The sequence below is a fragment of the Ochotona princeps genome, chromosome 11, assembly GCF_030435755.1.
Source record: "Ochotona princeps isolate mOchPri1 chromosome 11, mOchPri1.hap1, whole genome shotgun sequence".
Lineage (NCBI taxonomy): Eukaryota > Metazoa > Chordata > Mammalia > Lagomorpha > Ochotonidae > Ochotona > Ochotona princeps.
In genome coordinates this window covers 38,343,745-38,371,525 of record NC_080842.1, presented here as the reverse complement: position 1 = coordinate 38,371,525, position 27,781 = coordinate 38,343,745, and the positions used below count along the sequence as shown (strand labels likewise).

The 27,781-nt window shown below is 47.5% G+C and overlaps 1 non-coding gene across 1 annotated transcript; it reads right to left on the bottom strand.

Annotated features, from left to right (window-relative positions):
* Nucleotides 1–16,001: 16,001 nt before the first annotated feature.
* On the bottom strand, nucleotides 16,002–16,108 carry LOC118760038 (U6 spliceosomal RNA). The gene has a single exon (XR_004996535.2). It is a non-coding gene; the product is annotated as a U6 spliceosomal RNA (small nuclear RNA).
* Between the last annotated feature and the right edge of the window lie 11,673 nt (nucleotides 16,109–27,781).

Sequence of the window (27,781 nt, the reverse complement as noted above, 5' to 3'; positions counted from 1 at the left end):
GACAGAGCTGCTTCCTCAGTGTTGCAAAGGGACAGTTGAGTGGTGGCTCACGCTACCTCTAGAGCCACATGCCTTCTGCACCCCTTGCCCTTTGGCAACCGGCAACATGTTCTTTCTGTACTATTCGGTCACTCTGAGCATGTGTATACATAGACATCTGCAGTGGAACACACCAACTCTAATCTGGTGATGTCATGGCCATGATCGAGCCAATGTTCTTGCTTAGGGAGCAGGTTGGGTTGTTTTGGAAGTTGCTGTGGCTCTCAGGAACAGACCCATCAACTGGGAGCGTGTGCTCTTAGGGGCTGTGGTTGTGCCCAGGCACACAGTCCTCCTGACCAGAGGCTGTTTCTCGCCTGGTGGAGGTAAGTTCAAAAGCACCCAGGAGGGGCAGGTGCTGGCACCGTGGTTGAGACATTCGTGTATGTATCAGAGTGTGTGGGTTCAAGAACCATCCCAGCTTCCTCCAAATGCACACATCAGAGGTAGAGGGTGGTGGCTTGGGTACCTGGGTCCCCACCCCAGCCACATAGGAGACTCACATGGAGTTCCTGGCTCCTGGCTTTTGGGGGAGTAAAGCACCAAATATAAGATCTCTTTCAAATAAATACAATTCAACTCTTTTTTGTTTGTTTGAGCAAACAAAAGCATCCCAAGAAAATCTACAAATAAATAAATAAAAGGACAATTAAAGGTAAAATGAGACCAATTGGATTAGAGCTCATCTGTCTGTCCACTTGAAATGTGGATACACATACTCTAGGGGTAGAAAAAAGATCAGGAGAAGATACAGCAAGAGGACAGCTATCGGCAGGCCCTGGAGGCTGGGGGCCAGGGGTCACAGGGCAAACCAGCCCTGCCCCCAGGCCTGGATCAAACACTTCCAGCCCCAGAACCTGGACGAATAACCTCCTGAGGTTGAAGCCCCGAAGCCGGACGGTCTTTCAGCTTTGATGTCCTGAGACAACAGTTGAATGCAAAGGCTCTGCTGGGGTAAAATATAATTTTTTAGAAGGATTTTCACTTAGCAAGGGCACCAGGAATAACATTTTGAAACATTTAACTGATGTGTTTCTCAGAACTCAATAAATCATGTGCTCCCAGCATCCTCCTCCTTGCTGTTCTGCCCTCCCTCCTCCCCCAAGCTCTGCCCCCTGAAGCCTAAACCACAAATTGGAGGAAGGAGGTGGGAGAAGTGGTGGTGGTGGCTGGGGGGAGCCTAGAATGAAAAGATCCTTGATGAACTTTGGTTTTCAAAGCTGACTTTGTTGATTTCACGTTGAAATGGTAGATTCAAAGGTCAGTCTTTATGCAAAAAGAAAATGTTTATTTTCTGAATTTTACAAGCTCCCTTTGTAGATGGGGTGTCTGGCTGGCATTTTGGCATGTTTTAAGTGCTAGATAGAGAGAACCTGGGTTATTCAGGGAGGAGGGGGCGTTGCTGATGGGCTGGAAGGAGGAAGACAGGAGGGAAAATAGTTGGATGCTTGTGTCCTGAAAGAGGGTAGTGTTAGAGACATCCAGCTATGGGGAGTCTGGGAGTCCTGGTCAGTTCCTTTCCAGGTAATGCCTGGGGAGTGGATGTTGAAAGCTTAACTCGCACCCCAGCACTGCCGGCTGGGCGCCATGTTCACAAGACACAGCAAGTCAGAAACACAGGTGGGCATGCTTGCATGCAGCCCACCCCTCTTGTACGCAACCAAGGCAAGTTCAATGTGAGCAGCTTCTGCTCTCCTTCCCTGAATTTTCACTTAAAAGCACTCAGTGTGATGGGACATTTTTTTTCCCACTTAGATCCAGCCTTACTACTGAAGGGGGGTGGGGGTAGAAGGACCACCAGCTCAATATGCTCTCTTCTGCATTTTTCCTTGGGTCTCAAGAATTTTGGTTTAACGGGAAGGTGAGGAGAGAGGTGGGGCTTGTGCTGCCAAACCCAAAAGTTAACTCCTCTCTATCTCTGCATGCATACATACACACACACACACACATCACCTGCACAGAAAGGTTGGTTATGAATGCTGGATTCCAAGGTAGGCAAATTGAAGCAGAAGCAGGCAAAGGGCTTGCGTAGAGCCCAGGCCTCACACATGCAGGAGAGCTGGGATCCTAGAGCTGGCCGAGGCACTCTCCTCCAAGTCCGTTGTGGTTGATAGCAGGTGCTAGGCATTGCTGGGTGGAAGGAAGGCTGCAGCACCACAGGACCCAGCAGGAAAGAGAGAACCTGATTATTCACCTCTTCTGAGTTCCTGATAATCACTTCTACCTGGTATCACAAGACTGTAGCACAACAGTGATTTTAGTGCAGGCCCTTACCTCTTGCTGCCACTCTGCTCCCTGGAATGGGCACCAACTCGCCAAATAGAAGGACCCGGCGTCTCTTTGGGATTTCTCAGGTTTCTGCTTCTTGTGACCACACCCTCAACAGGTCTCCAGGGAACACTGTGGTGCCCAGCCTGGGGCTGACATCTTGGGGAGATTGACTGAGCTGTAGCTCCCATCTGGAGGTGCAGGACTGCAATAGTCAGAGATCTGGAGACAGCCCTGGCGTATGACCTAACAGAATAGAAGAGGTGAGAGAGAGAAGCTGAAGGTTCTCATGTTTGGCTAATGTCCCATTCCTGGAGTGTTGTGAGTTGCCTCTCTCTGATTGTACCCAGTCATCTGATAGAGGCCATGGGGATTATTCAACAACCACTTATAGGGCCACTTATAGGTGCTAAGCTTCACTTCAGAAAGAGAGGCTGACTCTGTTGTTTGTATCCATTTCTAGTCCAAGTGTGAAATCCATGTTCTTAAATAGCTCTTTGCCTCATTACTCTTCTACCTCCTCTTCTCAGCTGAGCTGATGTGAATGCAAGGAACCCTAATGTCTGTGAAGCAGGCAGCTCTGTTGGGAAATCCAGAGATGATGAGTACTGTGACAGGCAGATTCCTATGACCATGGAAAAGTCTGGAAACAGGTAAGAACCCTGTTGGGTAAGCAGATGTTTATGATCAGAAGGGTGCCAAGTAGGTGAACCTGGGAATGCTAGTGAGCCCAGCAAGAACCCCAAGTACAGGCAGATGATTGGTGTGGGAAAGCAGGTGTTAGTGATGCAGGATTCCAATACATCGGGCCCCTTACCTCAACTGGCGAGAAGGAAATCAGGAAATGGGCACCAAAATATCCCCTTCTTATTGCCAACACTGATGCTTAAGAAAGAAACTATGTTAGTAGGTGGGGAAGCTTCCCAGGACTGAATCCCAGAACACAGTGGACTTACACTCCAGTCACTGTATGACCTGGCCTTCCCGGGCCTCCCGCAGGGTTACAGGGCTAGTTCATCACACAGGAGGAGGTGGAGCGCGGCTCCTGCCATCAGTGGCCCTAAAGGAGAACACGAGGGGCAGATGAGCCAAGTCTGCATAACAGATTACCCATCACTTGGCAAATTAAAACCACCATCATTGTATTCATCCGTGCTGCTTTTGGAGCTCAGCTGGGCAGTTTTCCTCCATATGGTATTGATGTGAGTTACACATTGGTATTTGGCCAGTAGCTGAACTGGGCTGGTCTGGTCTGGAGAGCATGAGAGCTTTGGGACGTTGAGATTAGCATGGGATGTTATAGAAGTCTCTGGAAGCTTGGATCTGCTGGTTCTATCCAGGTATTCATGAGCTCTGTATGTGGCCTTCTCATCAAGAGAGTCAGACTCCTCAGAGATTTAGCGCTCCCAGATTTTGGGGAGTGGGAATCCAAGAGATGGGAAGTGGAAGTTGCCAATAGGCCTGGAAACTGTCCCAGCATCAGACTCGCCATATCTTGTTGGTCAAGGAAGCCTGCGGGATTCCTGGGACGAGTAGCAAAGAACTTGTGTCCTCCTAATTTGCCACAATCTGAAATCCTCTCCCTTCTGATATTCACTGTTCTGGCCCTTTCATGATTCAGGGCTCAGCTGGGAGGCTCTCCCTCCGCCGCTTCCCCATCGTCCATCCTACAACAGCTGCATTTAGCACTGCCTCCTTCCCCCCTGCCCTGGCCAGATCGCCACTGCTCCTCTGTGATTGCCCACCCAATCTCATTGCTGTTAGAATGACCTTGCTTACTGGTCTTTCCTGCTTGGAATCAATGCAGTCTGTGAGCAGGGAACACTTCTTACCCATTGTTTTATCCAAGGGTGCAGAACAGTGTTGTCTGTGAAGCAGGCCCCCAAGAATACCAGTTGACAAAATGGCTACTGTGCGATGAGCTTATCAGCGTGTACAGTTAGCAGCAGGGTTTCCACAGACAGAACAGAAACTTGTGTTCAGGCTGGCATTCCTGCCCCTTTGTCGTCCCCAGTGAGGCCTGTTATTTCACTGCCATGACTGTGTGCTTCACGGAGAGCCAGGGGCAGACCACAGCCAAGGAGTGATGGAGCCAGCAGGGCTGAGAGAAAAGGTTAGGGGCAAGCTTTGTGGTGTAGCAGGTGAAGTTGCCGTTTGGGGTTCCTGCATCCCATTTCAGAGTGCCTGGGATAGAGTGCTGCCTCTGTTTCTAGTCCAGCTTCCTGCTAAAGCCCCTGAGAAGATTATGGTACAAGTACTTGGATTCCCGCCATGCATTTGGGAAACATGTATGGAGTCCCTGGTTCCTGGCTGCCTTCAGGTCAGGCTGTTACAGGCATTTAGAGAATGAACCAGCAATGAAAGAGCTCCCTTTATTTTGGTCTCTCTGCCTTTCAAATAATGAAATTTAGAAATGGGGAGATATCCTGTCTAAGATGAAGTCCACATAATCACCTAGGCCAGAGGTAGGTGAGGAAGAGAAGCAGTGCTGTTAGTGACAGGAATGGAGGAGTATCTGAGTGTGAAGGAAGTGGATACAACATTGAGGAATTTAGTTTGAAACAGCAGAAGCCAAGTAGCCAGAAATCAGCCCCCAAGGCACCGGCGGAGCTGGTTGGACACGGTTGCTGGTTTTGCTGTTGAACCCTGGCTCCCACAGCATGGAATGCAGACCCCACAGGCCCTGGACACGCTCCTGTGAGACCCCCGGTGTGGAGAGGGAGCTCCTGGATGTCATGGCTTCCCTGCACTGCTGAAGTCAGTTTACTTATTTAAAGGGCAAAGTGGGGTGAAGGTTCATTCTCCAGGCTGAGCCTAGAGGTCCATCCAGGTCTCCTGCGTGGGTGGCCGGGACCCACTTCCTGGAGCTGTCACCTACTTCCCTGTAGAATGCATGTTAGCAAGGAGCAGAGCTGGGTCTCCAACGCAAGCATTGTGATATGGACTACAGGGATCCTGTGTGGTGTCGGCCATTATGCCAACATCGAGCCTTTCATCGTTTTAGGTTCTCTAGCGCTGTTCCAATTTGTCTATATTATTGATAACAGTTGTTACTTTCTTAAAATAGCAAGCTTATGCTACTCTTGTAGGTATGCATGGATACATTGTGATTATTTGCCTGCTCCCCTACCCCACCAGCCATCAGCTGGTTTCTCCGATAATTGCCTCTGAAAGCAGAAAGAGCTGCCTGCGGAGGGAGGGCACTGGCTCCGGTTCCTGCATGCAGGTACTCTGGTCCCTGAAGTACCACAGGTGTGGAGGTGTGCCTTATGATGCTGATTTGCATTTCCTTAATGACTAAGGTCTTTTCATCTGCTCATCATTTGTATTTCCTCTTTGGGGAAATGTCTAGTCAAGACCTATACCCGTTTTTTAATCCAGTGGCTTGTCCAGAATGTATCAGGACAGATATTCTTCGAATTTATAAGAATTCCTGATATATTCTGGAATATTAGGCCTTTATCAGATAAATTGGCAAATATTTTCTCCCATTGCATAGATGGTCTTTCTTGATAGTCTTTTGATGCACACAAAATTATTAATATTGGTAAAGTTCAATTCATATATATATTTTAACATATTTTTATTGCATTTCATTTTTTATCTATATTTAGATCAGAACTAAATATAAAGAAGTACAATAATTTTTTTTAAAGATTTATTTTATTTTTATTACAAAGTCAGATATACTGAGAGGAGGAGAGACAGAGAGGAAGTGGAGCTGCCAGGATCAGAACCAGCAGCCATATGGGATCAAGGCGAGGACCTTAGCCACCAGGCCACGCTGCCGAGCCCAAAGTACAATAATTTTAACAGTAACATCAACCATCTTTTCAATGATTCCCATCTCTAACACTGCATATGCACTTTTACACATACTGATTAAACTAAATGCACAGCTCTTTCAGCTAACTATAAATCATAGCATTTTACAAGGAAAATGACCGACTAATGCAAATTTAACACATCAATCACAGCATGAATAACAGCAGCAACAACGTCAACGACAAATTGTAGCACCTTGATTAAGCAATGGGTCGCTGAGTAGGCAGCACATGCTTAACTAAAAGGAAACACAGAAGTCTCTTAGGAACTATGTTTCCATCCCATACTCCATGGGCACTTGATGAACTCCACCTTTCCATGTTGGCTTCCTTATATGAGAGAGAATATATGGTATTTATTCTTTTGTGATTGACTCATTTCGCTGAGCATAATAGTTTCTAGTTGGGACCACCTGGTTTTGAATAGAATAATATCGTTCTTCTTGACAGCTGAATAATATTCCATTGAGTAGATGTACCACAGTTTTTTTAACCATTCTTCCTTAGACGCACATCTGGTTTGTTTCCATGACATTGCTATTGTGCTGCTGTGAATATAGGATTACAGATCCCCTTATCATATGCAGATTTTACTTCTGTTGGGTATATGCCTAAGAGTGGGATTGCTGGGTCATATGGCAGGTTTATTTGCAATTTTCCAAGCACTCTCCATATGGATTTCCACAATGATTGTACTAGCCTACACTCCCACCAGCAGTGAAGGAGGGTACCTTTTTCCCCACATCCATGCCAGCATGTGTTGTTTTTCGAATTCTGAATGTAGGCCGGTCTCACAGGAGTTAGGTGGTACCTCAAGGTGGTTTTCATTTGTATCTCTCTGATGGCTAGAGAGCCTGAGCATCTTTTCATATGTTTGTTAGCTATTGCATTTCATTTTTTAAAAATTAATTACATTGCATTATGTGATACATTTTTTATGCACTGGGATTCCCCCTGCCCCTCCCCAAACCCTCCCCCCATGGCGGATTGCTCCACCTTGTTGCATTTCCATAGTTCAAATTCAGTTGACATTCTTTCATTGGAGGTGTTTACCAAGCATAAAGTCCAGCATCTTATTGTCCTGGTAAGTTCAATGGTTTCTTGGTGAGACCATCTCTGGTCTGAAGGTAGAGCCGGCAGAGTATCATCCCAATCAATTAAAAGTCCCAACATAATATTTCCAACCATTTACAACATTATGGCATTAATTGACATGGTATTGATTAACCAATATGTTACTAGGAAAATGCAGGTTCTCAACCACAACCTGTGACTTCTTCATAGACATTTCAATTTTGGTTTATATTCAGCCGTGTTCTATACACCTTAAAATGGCTTAGATTGCTATTCAGCTGTCTCATGCCTATTTTAATTTTAGTCTTTAACAGTTTATAGCATTGAAGCATGTTTTCGCTGAACCTGGCTGTTTTTCACGTGGTCTAACTCTATAATTCTAACAGGATATATGTCAACAGTTTAGGTGAGCGTGTTTAGGAGGGGTGTGCAGAGAAATCTTCAATACCCCAGTGAGGAGTAACTAATCTTTGTGTCCCACTCAGTGCAATTTATATATTTTTAATTTTAAAATGTGTTTTATTGAGGTAGCTTTTGTTTTAAAATCTAAGAACCCACTGTCAAATAGAAGGTCATGGCAATTTGCCTTTATGTTTTTTTTTCCAAATTACATGATTTTAAATTTTACATTTAGATCTTTAATGTGGTTTGAGTTAACTTTTGTGAATACTGGAAGTTAAGCACTTGGTATTTTAAAATTTTAATTTAATTTATTAACATGTCAGAGAGAGGGAATAAGCTCACTTATTAGCCGGCTCAGTTCCCAGATGTCCGCATCCAACTGGCTGGTTCAGTCTGACTCCAGGTCCTTGGAGCTCCATATGGGTCTCCTATGCAGGTAGGTGGTAGAGACTCAAGTGCTTGAGCCATCATCTGCCTCTCAGGGTATGCATTAGCAGGAAGCTGAGTCGGAAGTGGAGGAAGGAATTTGATCCTAGGTACTGCAATATGGGCATTCCAAGTGTGGCTTGCCCTCCCCCCCCATGTCACAGTATCACAGTACCCACACTGACACTTGAGATTTGTAAAAGTTTGTGATGATGCCAACAGCAGCCAAAGTTGAGAACCACTGATGCAGATGGTCGAGGATATAGGGCTGTAGGATGCTTGCTGTGCCAGGTGCACCTGAAGAAGGGGTCATGGTTTCCAGGCAACAGGCACGAGCTTGTACTCTGTGAATTAGGCAGTTGGCTTTGGAGAGAATCAAGTTTGCTCATCACATCTGAGGGAGATATTTCAAGTCAGGAGAACTCACTTCTCTGTTGGCCAGTGTTTCAGGGACTCCTTTGAAAGCGGCTGCAGTCTGGTTGGAGGGGTCTGATATGAAAGAAGCAGATGAGGGGAGCAACAGGGGTGACTTCTGCTGTGGCAGAGACCCCAGGAGGCACAAGTTCTGAGGTTTGGTCTTGTTAGTGGGTAGGTAGATATCAGCCAGGGGACAGGTCAACCCGTGTCTGCTCTCTAGTGGGCATGCTCATTGCACAACCCTGTTTCTTTTTTTTTTTTTTTTTTTTAAATTATTTATTATTTAACTTCAGTAATTACATTGTATTATGTGACACAGTTACATAGATACCTGGGTTCTCCCCACCCCTCCCCAACACAACCCTGTTTCTTATACTCAGGGTACCTGTTATCCAACATGCTAGGGCACTGAGTTGCTGTAGAACATCAAGCAGGTCGATTGTCCAGGGCTATTGCATGTGATGTACAGAGGGGCTATCAGCTTTCTAAACCTTAAAATAAGAACTGTGGGGCCTAGCGCAATGGTGTAGCGGTTAAAGTCCTTGCTTTGGACGCACCGGGATCCCACTTGGGCGCCGGCTCTAATCTCGGCCGCTCTGCTTCCCATCCAGCTCCCTGCCTGTGGCCTAGGAATGCAGTTGAGGATAGCCCAAAGCTTTGGGACTCTGTACCCACGTGGGAGACCCAGAAGAGGCTCTAGTCGTTGTGGTCACTTAGGGAGTGAACCATTGGACGGAGGATCTTCCTGGCTGTCTCTCCTCCTCCTCTCTGTATATCTGCCTTTCCAATAAAAATAAATAAATCTTTAAAATAAAATAAAATAAGAACTGTGGCCTCTCACAGTGTCTGACTCTCCCCTCTTCACTATAAAAGACCATGTGTGTTAGGATCATCCAGTATGCTTATTCAAAATGTTGATTTTGAGGGCTCCAATCCAGACCAATGAATCTGAATTGCCTGGATTAGACAGCAGGAATTTGCAGTTCAAACCACACTTCCTGCATTTGGAAGTGTGACCTTCTGGGCAGACCTTGAGGACCTATAGGATTCATCATTGTGAGCCTCCCTGGTTACTGTGCTGGAGCCCATAGCCAGAGGACATTGAGCCTAAGTTGTTTTGACCATTTGACATATGCTGGAATTTGTTTTTTCAGTAAAGAACTATTGCAAGTTTTGACTTGTAATTTGTCTAAAAATACATAGGGTCTTCAAAGAGTTCATGGAAAATATGTAATATGAATAAACTATGCATTTTTTGCATTGAAATAGCCTTACCATTTTATTCTCCTTTTCCATAAGCTTTTGCTGTAAAGTTCAAATATATGCAGCAGGTGTCTAGCCCAGAAGCTCAGCTGCCAGTTAGGATGCTGTAGCCCAGCAGTGCTTGGGGTCAAATCCCTGGCTCTGGTCCTTGGCTCCAACTTCCTGCTGAACACTGAGAGGCAGCAAGAGGGACTCAGGTCGCTGGGCTACTGCCGCCCTGGAGGGCACCTGCATGGAGTTCCTGGCCCCTGGCTTCAGCCTCCAGACATGGCCCAGCCCTGGCCACAACAGCTACGTGGCGAGTAAACCAGTGGCTGAGAATTTCGTTTTTTGTCCCATTCTCTCTAACTCGCTTTCTCAAATAAATACAATTATTTTTTAAATGTCAATTTTATGATATTTTATATCAGTGTCAACTTAATGTATACATATATTTATTCCAAAAAGGAACCAAAATGGTTTTACCCTAATGGCTTTATATTTTTACTTTCTTCCTTGTTTTTATGAGAATGGTTTGTTGTTGCGGTATCCACAAATGTCTCAAGCAGTAATCTGTGTCCTCCATCTCCTCTGTGCTTTGTTTTCTGCACCCCCCTGGTAGGCAGCTTACTTCTTTCCCAGGAGTACTCTTCTGCAGTGTGCTGGGCTAAAAATGAAATTAGGAATGCTGCTTATCAGAAAAATCCAGTTCTATCAGTTGCATTTGTTTATTGTTCCAAGGATATATATTTTTTATCTTCAGAAGGAAGTAGTGCCTTGGAAATAATCTGGACTTCTTGGGCTATTTTAAAAGACAACTATTCATGTGGATGTAACATGTTCTCATAACTGGAGGGAAATCTAAGAGTGAAACTGGGACAGTGTGGGGAGAAGAGAGCAGTGGTGAGCATGGGTAGGGTGGCTAGAGCTGTGCTTTCTCGGGTACAGGCTGCTGGCTGCATAGGGGACACATCCCATAGGGCATTTGCACCACTGCATCTCAGATGCATGGTGAACTCAGGCTTGGTGCTGTTGCGGTCTCAGCCAGGGGTGGTACACACATTTCCTGGCAGCAGGCAGTCCTGTGACATCAGCTGCACTTGAACAATGGCTCTGAGATAGATGCACATTCACAGCGTTATGCTACCACAGGCTGGTGAAGCCGGGACCAGGCAGTGAGCTCCGACTCCTGGGAGAATGGAAAGAGTGCTGATGAAGACTTCAGGAACACAGCCAAGCAGGCTAGGTTCAGCAGGACACAAGCCCCAAGGGGAAAGTAGTGTGAAAGTCATGGAAATGGGAATTCAGGCCAAAGCACAGGCAAGCATGAGCCAAATGGACAGCATGTTCCGAGACCCTGATGATTCGCAGCATCTGTTGTCATACTTTGCTTGAACCAAAGTCCCAGCTAGGAATCTGGGAGCTGCATTATCTGCACCCAAGGGCTGGGTAGCCCCTTGCAAGGAGTATTCATACATGCCTTAGGGAGGGATTGGAAAAGAGAGGAACATCAACAAGCGAAGGCCTCGTGATACTGCTAACAGCATATGGAACTATGTCCAAGCCAATGATGGCTTCAGGAGAGCAAGGCCTTTAGCGTCCGAGGGACTCCGTGGCCTCCTTTTACATACACTCTCCATTTTCCCTCTTGCTTCTATTTTCTTCTCCTTCTCCTGATCTCTGTCTCCCCCGACTGGTGTGCCCCATCATGTGAAATTGCTGGGACCACATTTTGCTCAGGTTCCTTCCTGAGATTGTGGTTCCTCTCTTGTCTCTTTCAGGATGATAGATGCTTTCAGGGAAAGTTCTCTTCTCACTGACATTCTCACTTCCCTTTGATCCTTGTGTCTTTCAGGAATACATTTTCCTTTTCTCAAGAGCTATTTTTCACCTCATTATTTGCTTAAGTATCCGAATAATGGATGATACCATTCTTCTTAGAGGGTATCTTTCCTAGTACCTGGCTAGAAGGTCTATGATGATTTCCATTCCTATATCTAGACCTGACTCAGGAGTTAGATCCTCAACCTGATCTGCAACATCCAATCTACTCTAAGAGGAGTAAGACCAGGGAGCTATCCCAAGCCCCATTTCTTTTCTTTTCTTTCTTTCATTTTAAAAAGAAGATTTATTAATTTTTATTTGAAAGGAAGATACACAGAGAGAGGCAGAGACAGAGAGATAGGTCTTGCATCTGCTGGCTCATTTCCCAAATGGCTGCAATGGCCAGAGCTGAACTGATCTGAAGCCAGGAGCCAGAAGCCAGAAGCCAGGAGCCAGGAGCCTCTTCCAGGTCTCCCATATAGGTAGGTATAGGATCCCAAGGACCCAAGCCATTCTTTGCTGCCTTCCCAGCCATAAGCAGAGGGCTGCATGGGAAGCAAAGCAGCTGGGACCAGAACCAGCACCCATATGGGATACCAGCACTGCAAGGCAGAGGGTTAGCCTGTTGAACCACAGTGCTGGCCTGCCTGCCTTCCTTCCTTCCTTCCTTCCTTCCTTCCTTCCTTCCTTCCTCCCCCCTTTCTTTTTAAACATTTATTTATATGTTTGAAAGAGTTACAAAGAGGGAGAAGAAAAGAGCTTCTGCCCATTAGTTCACTCCTCCAGTAACCGCAAATGGCCAGGAGGGAGCCAGGCTGAAACCAGGTACCAGGAGCTTCATCCTGATCTTCCACATGAGTGGTGGGGCCCAAATACCTGTTCCATCTCTACTGCTTTCCTCTGGCCATCAGCAGGGAGCAACTGGGATGCAAACTGGTGCTCTCATGGGCTGATGTTGTTAGTCAGCATCTTCACCGGCTAAGCCACAGCACTGACACCCAAGCAGCATTATTTATTTATTTATTTATTATTTTAAAATTTTTATTCAAATTTTTGAATTTTATCATATAATTCTATATAGTCTGGGATTCCTCCCCCCCCCCCGATTCCCACCCCCGACTGATTTTCCCATATTGTCACAACAGTACATTCCATCATATGGTGTTACAGTTCCATCAGTCTGCTGTTTAAGTGTGCCAGACATGACTGGTATACAGACAATGTCAGACAGTCCATCATCCCATTGTTTAGATATATTCAACACTTTTATTGGGAGTTCATCTTTTGTTTAGAAGTAGGGATGCATGTTGCATTGTGTCTTCACATCTGGATATGGTAGACTCCATTACTCCACAACTATACATTCCAATTAGCATGATGGTTTCCTTATATTAGAGAAAACATTGGTATTTGTCTTTTTGTGATTGACTGAGCATAATAGTCTCTAGTTGGGTCCATCTAGTTGCAAATGGTATAATTTCTTTCTTTTTAATGGCTGAATAATATTCCATGAAGTAGATGTACCATAGTTTTTTTAACCACACCTCTTTGGAGGGGCATCTTGATTGTTTCCATGTTTTTGCTACTGTAGGTTGCGCTGCTATAAATATAGGATTACAGATCCCCTTCTCATATGCAGTTTTAATTTCTTCAGGGTATATTCCTAGGAATGGGATAGCTGCCCAAGCATCATTTTACAGGACTGTTTTCTCCAAGAGTTGACTTGGTATACATCGTTGGGATCCTGTCTCACTTCCTTTAGTGTTTTGAATTCCCCTGCTGCTCTGAGTGCCCTGATGAATCCTGGTTCTTCTGGGAAGCCAGAGTCCTGGGAAATGCTCCTGGAACCCACCTTGTTCCTGTTGGTGGCTTCCTCTGTGGTAGGAGGGTGAAGGATTAGCAGGATTTACCGCTCTTCTTAGAGCCTCACCCCTAGCTTGTCACCTGCCGTTTGACACATCTCCCAGTCAGTCACACCATTCTGCCTGCCCATCCACTACAGCCCCAGATCTCTGTTGCCATGATATCAGCTCTTTGCACTGACATTGATGCTTTTCTTAAACACAATAGGACTGGCTATTAAAAAAAAAAAAGCCCTGTATCTATGTTATTTGGTCATTTAAGAACTTCTATGTCTTTATAAATCACACATTTAAAAATTTTATTTTTATTAGAAAGGAAGATTCGCAGAGAGAAGGAGAGGCGGAAAGAAAGGTCTTCTGCTTACTGATTCATTCCCCAAGTGGTTGATGGCCCGAGCTAAGCCAATCCAAAGCCAGGAGAGCCAGGAGCCAGGAGCTTCTGCTGGGTCTCCCTTGCGGATGCAGTGTCCCAAGGCCTTGGCCCATCCTCAACTGCTTTCTCAGGCTACAAGCAGGGAGCTGAAAGGGAAGTAAAGCAGCCGGGACCCAAACTAGCATCTGTATAGAATCCTGGTGCTTGTAAGGTGATTACATGGCCACTGAGCCATCAAGCTTTTAGTTCATGTCCCAGCTGTCCACTTCTGCCCAGGCACATTGCTGGTATTGACAGTGGTCCTCATCGCTGAGATGTGGGAGGGTCTGATGCCAAAGCAAGTTATAAATGAGTGCATAGGTTCTCCAGGCCCCACAGACAGGCCAGTGTGGGGCTGCGGAAGAGACAGTTGCTTGGGAAAGCCAGCTCCCCAGGAGGAGCCTTGGCAGCAGGCAGCACCTCTTGCCACAACCCTGTACTGCGCTTGCCCAGGCAATTCTTGCACTGCATGTCTCTGGGATTTCAGGAGGTCTCCCAGCCCTCAGAGCTGCCTGGTGCACGGTGACCTTGGCCTCAGTTACCCCTTTCATGCCTGTTCCTGAGCAGTCTTGATGAATGAGCCCTTTCACCGTGATCAACTGCCCTTAGTCCTGTTAACATTCCACACAGTAATATTTACTTTATCTGCTAACAATATAGCCTCATATCTTCTTCTGCTTCCTAGAAATATGTCTCTTTTCCTCTAATTTTATTTTCTTTGTAACTTTTGTAATCAGTGAAATGTATTGATTGATTTGAAAGCTAGAGTGATAGAGATATCTTTTATCTACTGCTTCTCTCCTGAATATCGCAATAGCCAGGCTGAAGCCAAGAGCTGTAAGTTGCGCTAGGTCTCCGACCTGGGTGGCAGTAACTCAGGCACTTAGACCATCAGCTGCCACTTTCCCAAGTGCAGCAGCAGGAAGCTGAACTGGAAGTGAAGGGAGCAGGGCTTGAACCAGCACTCTGCTATGGGATGCAGGCATCCCAAGTGGCAGCTTTTATGGGTTTTTCATGGAGGGCAGGATCAGTCTTCACAAATGAATTTGAATGTTGGTGCTCATGATACCACCCACAACAAGAGATGATGGAAAGATTTGTTACTCATGTAAGGACTTTTGGGGGACAGCAAGGTGAGGACAAGGTGGTCAGGAATGGTGTGAGCCAAGGGGTGGAGGATGGGGAAAGTAGATTTGATTTATCTTGTGGTTAGGAGTTGGCTGGTTTAAGAGACTTGCTGGGTTTGAAATTTCTCCTTCCTTCCTTCTTTCCTCCCACCCTCCCTCCTTCTCTCTTTTTACTCTTCCTCTGTCCCTTCCTTCCTCTTTTCCCCTTCCCTCTCCCTCTCTCTTTCTTTCTTCCTTTTTTCTTTCCTTCTTTCTTCTCTCTTTCTTCCATCTTTCTTTCTCTCTCTCTTTCTTTCTTTCTGGCACACTTACAAAGAGAGGAGAGAGAGAGAGACAGATAAAGAGATCTTTCATCTGTTGGTTCACTCCTCAAGTGGCTACATTGCCCGGAGCTGAGCTGATCTGAAGCCAGGAGTTTCTTCTGGGTCTCCCACACAGGTGCAGGGTTCCAAGGCTTTTGGCCGTTCTCGACTGCTTTCCCAGGCCTCAAGCAGGGAACTGGAAGGGAAATGGAGCTGCCAGGACACGAACCGGCAGTGTCTATATGGGATCCCGGTTCATTCAAGGCCAAGATTTAGCCACTGAGCTATTGTGCCAGGCGCTGAGGTTTCTTTCTTTCTTAAGTTGTATTTACTTATTTAAGAACAGGCAAAGAGCAACAGAGACACAGGAAGACCAAGAGATCCAGGGAGGAGGCGGGAGCATGCTGCCATCCGCTAAGCAAGGGCCATAGCCAGGACCTAGGGACTCAGTCCTGCCCTCACAGAGGTGGCAGAAACGCAGCTCTTAAGCCATCACTGCTGCCTCTCAGGGTCTGCCCCAGCAGGAAGCTGCCCTTAGCAGCCATAGCCAGCAAGGAAGCCAGGTCCTCCTCTCTGAGATGTGAGTATTCTGACTGCAGGGCTTAAGGCTCACACACACTCAGGGTTGGACTTTGAGTCAACACCAAGGGGGGGAGCCGATGGGCTTGCTTTCAACTTGTCCAAAGGTGGGACGCAATCCGGTGTAGAGAGTAGGACTTGTAAACCACCAGCAGTCACACCTCGGAAATAGTCACACAATTTACTGCACAGTGTATCTCTTTATAAATGCTCATTTCCTCACAAATTTGCGTGTCATCCTTCCGCAAGGAACATGCTAATCTTCTCTGTATCATTTCAATTCTAGTATATGTGCTGTCGAAGTGAGCATATTAAATGCTTATTTCTTATAGACAATCTATAGTTAGGTTTGATATTAAATTCTGACAACTTCTGCCTTTTAATTGATTATCCAATCCAGTTATAATTACTGAAGTCATTGATATGGTTGAATTGAAATGGGCTATAATGTTATATTTCCTTTTTTGTATTTCCAATCTAATATTGTGTCTCTTATTTTTCCTTTTCTGTCTGCTTTAGGTTAAATAAAATCATGCTTAGAACTTCAATTTAATTACTTATTAGATTTTGTAGTTTAAAAATTTTTTTTAAAGATTTATTTATTTTTATAGGAAAAGCAGATATACAGAAAGAAGGAGAGACAGAGAAAGATCTTCCATCCTGCTGGTTCACTCCCCAAGTGGCCACAACTGCTGGAGCTAAGCTGATCCAAAGCCAGGAGCCAGGAGCTTCCTTCCGGTCTCCCACATGGGTGCAGGGTCCCAAGGTTTTGGGCCGACCTCCACTGCTTTCCCAGGCCTAAAGCAGGGAACTGGAAGGGAAGTGGAGCTGCTGGGCAGTACCCATATGGGATCCCAGTGGATTCAAGGCAAGGGTTTAGCCACTAGGCTACCATGCTGGGCACTATTACATGCCTTATTAATGATCAGGTCTACTTAGGACTGATGACAGACATCTGGCAATGCTGTAATTCATTTACTGTTGTTGTTGTAGTAACTGTGCCCACCTAAAAAACTGCCTGGAAATTAGTCCATCTGCCGACTATCTCTCAGTGTGCTGGTCAGTTCTGCAGGGCAGGAATGAGGACAGCACTGTGGGGCTGTCTGGGCTCAGCTGCTCAAGCACAGGGACTCAGCCAGAGGACTCGAGCCTTTGTAGCTGCCTTGCCAAGTAGAAGATGGCCAAGGCTAAGTGAGGGGAGTTCTGAGATGGGCCGGAAAGGGCAGTTTGGTCTCCCGTTGGGGCTCCTTGTCTCTTTCCGGTGCTCATCCCATCCTTGTAGTACAGCTACCATGAGGCTGCCCAGTCCACACAGAGAGGTCCCATCTAAGCACTCAGTTGTTCCAGCTCTGGTATCTCGCGGCTAACTTCCAGACACATGAGGACACAGCAGGTCTTCGGTCAATGTAGCACACGGAGTTCCAAACTTCTGGCTGAGTGTGTAGACTCACAGGCCTTGGTGTGTTGAGGGATGTTTTGTGGGAGGCACTGTGGGTGACATAGATAGGACATGTGACAGGCCATCCTACAAATGCCTCCTAAGCCTAAGATAATTACTGCCTGTCCTCTACAGAAAAACATCACTAACCATAACTCAAAGGCATGGCCCTTTCTCCTAAAGTGTGGCCCTCCTGGGATCTCAAATGTCCAAGTGCGTAGGGGGAAATCTCTCCACTCTGTTTTAAGTGCAAACTCCAACAAACTCTGGTCTCCGGAATACCTGTTCTTTACTAAGCGTTATGGAACCCCATCTGCACATGTCAAGTACAGCCATGGACTCACGGGGAACTCCAGCACGAACTTGTTGTGCCTGCTCAATCACGAGTACTCCTGGACTCTGTCCTGAGAAGTGTAGCCACTTCCACACTCCAAACTCAAGTATCCACCGCTCAGCATGGAGCGTTTTCATTGAATGTCAGTCCTCCTATACCCTTGTGCAGTGCCTAAGAATGGCTCCCTCATAATCTAGCCCTGTCTCACAAGTGTTTTAAAAAATTATTTGTTTAGAAAGGCAATTCTGGTAACTCCATTTTTTTACAGTGGAAGCCCTTTGACTTTTTTTTTTCATGTAGAGACTCCCTTTCCATCTTTTCATTCCTTCTCTTGCAATTTATTTATTGAAAGAACTGTATAATTCGCATGATTAAAACTATTTGTTTACTTGAAAGGCAGAGAGCCAGAAAAAGATTTTGCATCCACTAGTTGACCTCCCAAACACTGGCAAGAGCTGGGGCTGGACCAGCACAAAGCCAGGAACCAAGAACTCATTCAGGTCTCCCAAGGGGCTGGCTAGGACCAAGTTCTTGAACTGTCACTTGCTGCCTCCCAGGGTCTGCTTTAGCAGGAAAGCAGGCAGGAGCTGGATCCCAGGATCGAGCATCCTAGCCACTAGGTTACACTCCCACCGGTGTGACCCACTTTTGAAGTAACTTTTGGTTGTCAGGTCTGCGTTCAGATGCCTTTAGTCGCCTGTAGCTATCCAGTTGTTCTGATACCATTTGTTGAGAAAACTTACCTTCGCTCTATTCTGTAGCCTTTATTTCTTAACTAAAAGTTAAATGTATTCATGTGAGTTCATTTCTAGTTTCTTTCCTTCCACGGATTCATGTATCTATTCCTTCTCCAGGCTCCCACCGTCTTGATGGCTGTCGCCTCATTGCAAACCCTGAGCTGCAGGAGCATCTGACTCCTTCAGTAACTGTGTGTTATTCTGGTCCTTTGACCTTTTATGCACACTCTAGAACATCTGTCAGTAGGCCGCTGAGCTCTGGGCTGGGCTGCTGTGACCTATCGGTCGAATTGGGAAGAACTGACATCTTGACAATATTGAGTCCTTCTGTCCAGGTACATGGAACATTCTCCATTTATTTAATGCTTAGATTTTCTATTCAGAGTTTTCAAGTTCTTCTCTGGTAACTCTTCTGAGTGTTTTGTTAGATGTGTTGCTAGGTATTTCGTTTGGGAGAGACACTGAACTTTGAATTTCAAATCCCCCTGTTGGCTACTGATATCTAAGAAGGCAACTGACTTGTATATTGACCTTGCATGCCATAGGCTTACTATATCTATTGTTTAAAAGTTGTGTGTGTGTGTGTGTGTGTGTGTTTGCATGAGAGAGAGAGAGAGAGAGAGAGAATTCTTTCAGATTTTCTACACAGACGACCAAGTTCTTGTCTCTCTTCCATCAGCTAGGGTTTCCAGCATCATACTGAGTAGCAGTGTTGAGGATTATCCCTGCTTTCTTATTGATCTCAATGACAGAGTTTCTAGTCTTTTGCCAATAAATGTCATGTCAGCTGTAGGGAATTGTTTTTAAAGATTTATTTATTTGTTTGTTTGAAAGGCAGAATAGAGGGAGGGGAAGGAGGAACACAGAGCGGAGACATGTGGGAGAGTGCTAGCTACCTTTCACCCACTGGCTCACTACCAAATGATGGCAATGACCAGGCCTGGGCTAGGCCAAAGCCAGGAGCCAGGAAGTTTAGCTGGGCCTCCCACAGGGATGTGGGGGTCAGAGAATTTTGCCGGTTTTCCACTGCCTTCCCAGGTGCATTAGAAGAGAGCTGGAATGGAAATGGGACAGCTGGGATTCAAACTGGTGCCCACGTGGGATGCCAGTACTGTCCATCCCACCACGCCCCAGCCCCGGATGTAGGTCTCCCGTAGCTGGTCTTGAGCAAGTTGAGGAAATGTCTCTCTAGTCCGAGCTGGCTGCTTTTCTTCCCAGCCTTCCCCTTTCTTGCCCTTCCTCCCCTCCTCCCTTCCTCCTCTCCTTTTCTTCCTCTTTCTCTCCCTCCCTCCTTCCTTTCTTCCTTCATAATCTTTTCTTTTTCTTTCATTTGAAATGTTTTATTGTTTAATCCTTCTGCAGTTGCTTTTGGCTTGATCTGAGAGTAAGGTTTATTTGAGTTCTTCTCACTGACTCCACATCTAATTGAATTACCGCAACTTCCCTGAGGCGAGGAGCCCTTTGCAAGACAGAGAACTTTAAACATCTAGTCCCTGGCTCTTGGCACCTGGGGTCCTCAGATGACACACAGGGTCCCAAAGTTAGTCTTCACTATTACTAAAGGCCAGTCGGAAAATGGCTTATCCACCCACAATGAAACCCACGCTGGTGGGCACCTGTAACTTCTGATGAGAATCTGATCCACTCCATTGAGCACCTGTTATGGACCCGAATCTACAAAACCCTGGGTTCTTGACAGTGATGTCAGCGAGCTCATGGAAAAAGAGGCCAATCATGGAAATGGTATGAATAGCTCCTTTCAAAACACGAGGTCTACGAAGGAAAGGAAATAAAAAATGGGAATACATTGCAAGATTCCTTCATGTCTCCTAGGCCTACTTAGTTTTGCATACTCAGTACCTAGCCCAGTGCCTGGCACCTGGCAGGCACTCCAGTGATTTAGTGAATGAAATTAAACTGCAAAGAAATTCCAGTTGATGAAAGCCCATGAACCACAGAGCCCTGTTCTCTGGCGACAGTTTTTAGCTTTCAGGGGGGAGGCAGTGATGTTATATATTTCAGTGTATTCTTCCAGAGAAAGAATCTATACAGTTCCTCTGGAACTTGCAGACAATCCTGCCATAAGCCCTGTCCTGATTAAGAAACACTCTCTTGCTCAAATTTGCTCCCTTGAATAAGATGTTGAAACAACATATTAATGACTCCTGAGATCCAGTTTTCTGGGAGGTGAGAGGTGTATTTTTCAGACAGACAAATGTCACTGGTTTTGGGCACCACACCAGGGCTTCTTCCCTTGCCAAGTGCATCAGAGGTTATTGGGTACAAAGATAATGTCCTGCCAGGGAGACCCACACTAGTAAAATCCACCGAACCATTGACCCAGCTGGGCACATCGGGGTATGTGCCCGTTCCCAGCCACATGCAGACTTGGCAGCCAAGGTGGAGACACTGCTTGCTGGGTGGACCCAGCTGCGGGAAACACCCCCAGACCTCTGTAATTCCAGAAAGGCACAAACTAAGAACACTCCAGGCCTGGCAGGAGAAGATGGTGGAGCTCCCACATCCCAGAGTGCCAGGGTGGCCTTCCCGAGTGAGCTGTGCTGGGGTGGTTCGCCCTGCTCTCGGTGGACGCTGGGGGGAGGAGGGTGGTGACCTCCATCCTTCTGCTCCCACATGAGCACCTGGACCGCCTGGCCCAAGATCCCTTCTCACTAAACAAGGAATGAGAGCTCATAGCCCAAGCTTTATGGAAAGCATAGCCGAATGCACGTAGGCTGTGCCTTCAGAATTATAAAAATAAATCATAGGACAGACTTCCCTCCTCGAATCAGTTTTTAATCCAACAAGCACCTCCACCTAGCCGGCCATGCCTATCTTCAGGATCTGGCCAAGGCGCTGCTGTGCCGATGCCAGAAGGTGGCACAAATGTCCACTAGATGGCGCCCCAGTCCAGGAAAATTGCCCCCATCTTGGCAAGAGGTCGGTTTTAGTATTACATGTCGCTTTCCCGAAGGCAAATTAGCACAAAGCCTATGGAATCCTCACCTAGATAGTTCCGTTTCCATTAGAACAGTTCTTTCTGTTACCCCTTACTTAGTTTATGTGACATTTATCTGTGTGCCTGTAAAGGTGGTGGGCAGCCTTGTGAATGACAGTTTGCACTCAGAGCAATGGATTTGACATTCTTGGCAGTTTCCCGCTCATTTGGCCGTGTGGGGAAACACCGCGGGGACGTGGGGCGGGGGCATGTCCTGGATACTCTCCTCTGCCTGGCCCAGGGGCTGAGGGCTTGGCCCCTCTTACTTCAGACGGATCTTTCCCTGCCCTGGGGTGGGGGTGGACTTGGGGAAAGGGTGATATTTGCTCCCCACCCTTTCTATTCCCTGTAAGTACACTTTTTTGGAGGGAGTTATTTAATATTTACAGAAAAGTTGCGGATAGTAGATATTTCCAGCCTAGGCACTCTTAGTTTCTTTTGGTGCTTACATTAAAAATGCACATTTATGAAAACAAGGAAATGGGAGAGGTGGGTAGCCAAAGAAGGGGCCGGATGGGGAGACCCCACGGAGTCCCACCCTCAGACAGGAGTTGATCCCAAGACATCCATTTTAAAGAATTTGTCCCTGTGCCCCAAATTCCCTTTGGCTGTTAGGAAGGTCCTTCCTAAGTTTTAAAAGAAAGATTTATTTATTTGTATTGGAAAGGCAGATTAACAGAGAGAGGAGAGACCAAGAGAAAGACCTTCTACCCACTGATTCGCTCCCCAAATGGCTGCAATGGCCAGAGCTGAACTGATCTGAAATCAGGAACCTTCTGGGTCTCCCATGTGAGCACAGGCTCCCAAGGACTTGGGCCCATCTTCCGCTGCTTTCTCAGTCCCTATAAAGAACACTGGATTAAAAGTTGAGCAGCCAGATTACAAACCAGCACCCATACGGGATGCCAGCACCACAGGGTTGAGGATTAGCCTGTTGAGCCATGGTGCCAGCCCTGCTTTCTAATTTTTTCATGTTTGAAACTTTTGCACTCTGCCAAAACAGAGCAGAGAGAGAGGTAGAGCTTCCATTGGTTGGTTCACTTCCCAAATGCCCACAGCCACCAGGGCTGGACCAGGCTAAAGTCAGGAACCAGGGACTGCTGGAAACTCCCAGGTGGGTGGCGATTACTTGAACTATCACCACTGCCTCGTAGGAACACATGAGCAAGAAACTGGAGTTGGGACTGGGGCTAGGACTTGAACCTGGGCACTATGGTATGGGATATGGCATTTTAACTGCTGAGCCAAACATGCCCCCAGGTTGTAACATCCTAGTTACCAAGCATGTTCTTTAACTTACCATGGCCCTTTTGGGTTTTGTAATCTATAGTCCCATGGTTATTAGTTTTGCTGTAGTTAGAAGAGTGACAGGATATTTTAGTTCAGTTCTGCAAGCACTTAATTCATTCTGCACCTGCCTTGCCCTCCACCTTAGGTTAGGCGGTATGTAGGCTAAAAAGGCATGGAACTGCATACAGTTAAAATCCTACAGGGCAGCGGGAGAAGCTGTAAGCACGACCACAAGGCAGAGCCCAGGGGAGGTACTTGCCATCGGATAAACCCATCACAGCACTTTCTTGGGCAGCCTTTCACGGCTTCCAGTGCTGTCAGGGCGGACCAAAGTTCTGGGCCTGCTTCCCAGCTCCTTCAAGACATCTTGCTGTTGGTGCTTTAGTCCTAGGAGCACTGGCTGCAGAAAGCTTCCCTCATATCCTTGAGGGATGCTGCTGCCTCGAGTCTGGGCTTTGGAGCTTTGCAATTCCTGCTGCGTAGAACAGCCCCTCTTTCCTGAGCAGCCGCTGACCTGCAGCTTCTGTGTCTCTTTGTCAGAGAGCTGATCCCCACATGGCCTGGGCTCCAGTCTGCTGTCATGACATCCGGGGCATCCCGGTCCCTCTGGGCGGACGCTCATTGCCTGGGGATGCTGACCCGCAGTTCAGGTCTGCCTTTGCCAGGCCTTGTCACTGTTGGGTTGTAAGTGGCCAGCACACAGGCCATGCTAAGAGAGGGGATTATGGGGGTAGATGGTGGATGATGGGAAGGTGGAAGGATGGGTGGTGGATGGATAGACATAATGATAAAGTAGGTTTCGATTTCAAGAGACAAGAAAGAGCATTTAGATTGGTGAAATCAGAAAAAAGTTCCTGCGTAGCCTGACACTGACATGGTCAGAAGGATGGGAGGCTAAGCAAGGGCACTGGCAAAAGCATGGCGGCAGGAAGTGGTCCAGTGTGGACAAAGACACGAGGGAGGAGAAGAAACCAAGAGCACAGCGCACAGAGGGAGTCTGGCTAGGGGACTGCCCATAGCAGGACCTGATGCCACTTAGTACCTGAGATAGAACATCAGGAAACAGCACTCCTCCTGCCGCTGGGAACGTTGCCACGGGCGCCAGGTGGCCATCTTCCCGCAGTGTGAGGGAAGCCATTCCTCACAGCGTCAGAGGACATGCTAAGGCTCCCTCCAGTTTTAGAGCCTTTATCCTTGCGATCTCTCCTTTCTGTTCAGTGGGCACACGCGCGGAGCTCAAGGACCCTGGCTGAGAATACAGGAGCGCCACTGCCCTGGAAGGGAGCATCCGGCCTACAGCCTTGGACCTGGCTGGAGGTTAGGCCAGACTGCCTCAAAGCTGTGCGCCAGAGACCTCGCTCCGCTCCGGGAGAGACGTGGGAGGGAGAAGATGGTGGGTGGAAGAGCCGGGGATGTCGTGAAGGGGACAGGGCAGGGGCCGAGGGCGGTCGGAGAAGGGCCAGAGCTTGGAGACAGCGGTGTTCTCAGGAGCTGAGGCACACAGTGGGGCAGCAGGGCATATGAAGGAGCTGGAGCGCCACTCCTCTGCGCCTGGCACCTGTGTCCGTGGCCTGCCATTTGGGAAATGAGCCTGTGGGTGGGAAATTCTCTGTCTCTCTCCCTGTCTTTTCTCTGTAAAATCTGCCTTTCAAATAAAAATAAACAAATCAGAGAAAGGAAGGAAGGAGGGAAGGAGTGAGTGGTGAAGGGAAAGTTTTTTTTCCCTCTTTTTAAATTAAGATTTATTTATTTTAAAGAGTTAGAGTGAGAGAGTGACAGAGTGAGAGAGAGCGCGTGCGCACTTTCACCTGCTGGTTTACTATGTAGAGGCTGCAGAGGCCAGGGATGGGCCAGGCTGAAGCCAGGAGCATCATCCAGATAGTTCATGGGGTGGCTGGAGCCCACGTCCTCGGGCCACCTGCTGCTGCTGCTCTTCCCAGGCCCTGAGGGGGGGGTCAGTCCTGCAGTGGGCGGGGCTGGTCTTTGATTCAGACTGGCCAGATGGGCTTTGGGTCTATCAAAGAATTGGTCCAGTCAGCTTGTCAAAGGCAAAAGTGTTTTGGTCGTTTCAATTTTGTAGTTTCGTGGACTGAAGCCAGGAGCCAGGAACTTCTTCCAGTTCTCCCACATAGGTGCCAGGGTTCTCGCACTTGGGCTATTTTTCACTGCTCTCCCAGAAACATGAATATGGAGTTGGATGGGAAGTGGAGCAGCCGAGACTAGAACAGTGTGCCCATACGGGGTGCAGGCATCCAGGGAGAGGGTTAACTTGATATGCCATAGCGTCATCCTCCTGAACGGTCTTGACTTCCTTCCCGTCCTTCTATACACCGATGAACTTCCTTCCCCTCTTCTACACACCGATGAACTTCCTCCACATCCCCGAGAAATGGTGCAGGGATGGGCTGGTGCTGCGGCACAGCAGCACAAGCCATGGCTGCAGTGCCAGCACCTGCGTGGCTGCTACATGGTGTCCCAGTGATTCCGCTCCCTGCTGATACCCTGGGAAGAGTGACCAGAAGGGCCCAGCATGGTGGCCCAGTGGCTAAAGTCCTCACCTTGCACGTGCCAGGATCCATGTGGGTGCCAGTTTGTATCCCGGCTGCTCCACTTCCCATCCAGCTCCCTGGGAAGGCTCTAGGTAGAGGATGGCCCAAAGCCTTGGGACCCTGCATCCGCATGGGAGACCCAGAAGAAGCTCCAGGTGCCTGGCTTCAGATTGGCTCAGCTCCAGCTGTTGCAGCCGTCTGGGGAGTGAACCAGCGGATGGAAGATCTCTCTTTATCTCCTCCTCTCTGCATATCTGTCTTTCCAATAAAAATAAATAAATCTTTAAGAAAAAGTGAGCCAGTAGATGGAAGAGCTCTGCTTCTGTTTTTTAGTTATTTGTTTGTTTGTTTTGGTTGTTTTTGCTTTGTAACTCTGAGTGTCAAATAAATAAAGAAAGAAGAATGGTTGCCTGGCACAATCATGTCCCAGGCATGGACATGTCCCAGGTGGAACTAAGACAGAGCTAGCAAGGATCTGGTATTTTTTTTTCTTGAGGTAGGCAGTTCATGTCATTTGCTCATGCTTTATTCCAGCCACCAAAGGGGTCCAGTAATTCTTAAGGGGTTTCAGGGAGGTTGCTTTGAGGTAGACCCTGATGGGGCCTGGGTAGAGGGTGGTCGTAGATGCACACATCAAGGGGAGAGGCGACTGACACGTGGCAAACGTGTCGTGTGACCGGGGAGGCAGGCCCTGATGCTGTGCTGTTCCAGTGCCGCGGGGAGCTGTTGTTCAGAGTGCATTCAGTTCTGAGCTGCTGTAGGGGATTTTAACTGTTCTCACCAAGAAGTGTTGAGTACATCAGTTAGGCTGGGGTGGTCATTCCACAAAGTAAGCATGTATCAAAATATCACGTAGCACCCAGGAAGTCGATGAGAGGTCTCTACACTGTCCCCTGACACCCCACACGGGTGGGCCTGGCTGGGATTCCCAGATCTATTCCCAGTTCTGGCTTCTTATGTTCCAGCCACCTCTGTAGGAGTCACAGAGGAAGTTCCTGGCATGTGGCTTCAAGCTGTTGCAAAGTGAACAGGGCATAGAATGTCTGTCTCCCTGTCTCTCAATTACACAAAACAGATGGTTTAAAAGTTTGTGGGAAATGTGTATTATAAAAATGATGCCTGCTTTCCAAATTTTTCAATTTTTTTCACACCCAAATAAATGAATTTTTTTTAAAAAAGATCTATTTTTATTGGAAAGGCAGATTTTTGCAACACCTGGAGCTGAGCTGATTCAAAGCCAAGAGCTTCTTCTGGGTCTCCTACGCGGGTGCAGGGTTCCAAAGACTTGGTCCATTTTCCACTGTTGTCCCAGGCCATAAGCAGGGAGCTGGATGGGAAGTGGAGCAGCTGGGACATGAACAGGTGCCCAAATGGGATGCTGGGGCTGCAGGCAGATGACAAGCTTGCTATGCCACCATGCCAGCCCCGTCAACATAATCTTTTAATTCTGGTTTTCCGTGAATGGCTTGGAGTACTTTCATCTATAATTATTTACCAATTAAAAATAAACTAAAACTCAAGGAGAAGAGAGTGGTAGGATGTGGAAAGCTGAGGTAGGTGATGTGCACACAGCCTGAGGATGGGGCCCGGGCAAGCTATGGTGGCGCGGATGCATCTGCTGTGGGCTCAGTGGCAACCAGGGGGACAGGAACCACAGCAGCCTAGTCCTCACGGTTTCCTGGGGGTCTGAGATGGCACCGAGGGCCTCTCCTCTCCCTGCGAGCCTGGAGTGCTGTCACCTGCAATTCCCGTAGTTCCCAGCAGACGGCGCTGCTGCAGGTCCTGGCTGCACTCTGACAGTTGCTGGTCCAGACTCATCTCCGCACAGATGGCAAGGATGTTGCAAAGTCAATCACGGTGTTGAGCCTTATCATCTTCAGTACACATGCAAGAACAATGAGGTAGATGGAGTTCAAGCCTGCAGGATCACATCATGAAAGAGCAGCAGGGCTGGATGCCGTCCAAATCCTCTGCCTGGTGCCCCCTAACTGGCAAGCTCACTGCTGGCAAACAAAAAGCCAACTAACAGCAGCAGGGTCTGGGGTCAGCCAGATGCCCAGAAATGACACTGTGAAAGTTCTCAAAAGCAAGACAAAGGAACTTGAAAGCCACGGATGAGCTGTCGCTCTCCCAGGTTCTTGGCGGTGGGGGGCAGTGTTTTGTCAAGATGGGCAGGCCGTTGGAAAGCTGTCCCTTCCTGACCTGAATTCAGATGGAGGTCCCTTGGAAAACCTCCATCTTGGAGGAGTGAGGATCCTCAACAAGTCATGCAAATTGGCTGCAGCTACTTGAAGCTGAAAAGCCCTTCCCGGAAGGCAGGGACTGCAAGCAGAGTCACAGGGCAGTGTCTCTTTGGGGGACTGCGGCCCCCAGGAGCCAGACCGAGAACTGCACTGCCACATTCGTGGACAATGCTGCTTTCCCAGCCGTGCACCCCATGTCGCTCTGGTTGTTCCACATGCTGCTGCCAGCACTGAGCATAGATGGTGTCCCTTAATTGAGGCACCTGCCATCTAAGTCTAGAAGATGATCATCTGCCAGCAGAGCCCACATCCCATGCCTGGCTGGTGCCCCAGGGGACAACATTGGCTTCTACGGTGGCCATCAGACCCTCATGCCCAGGCCTCCTGGGAAGAT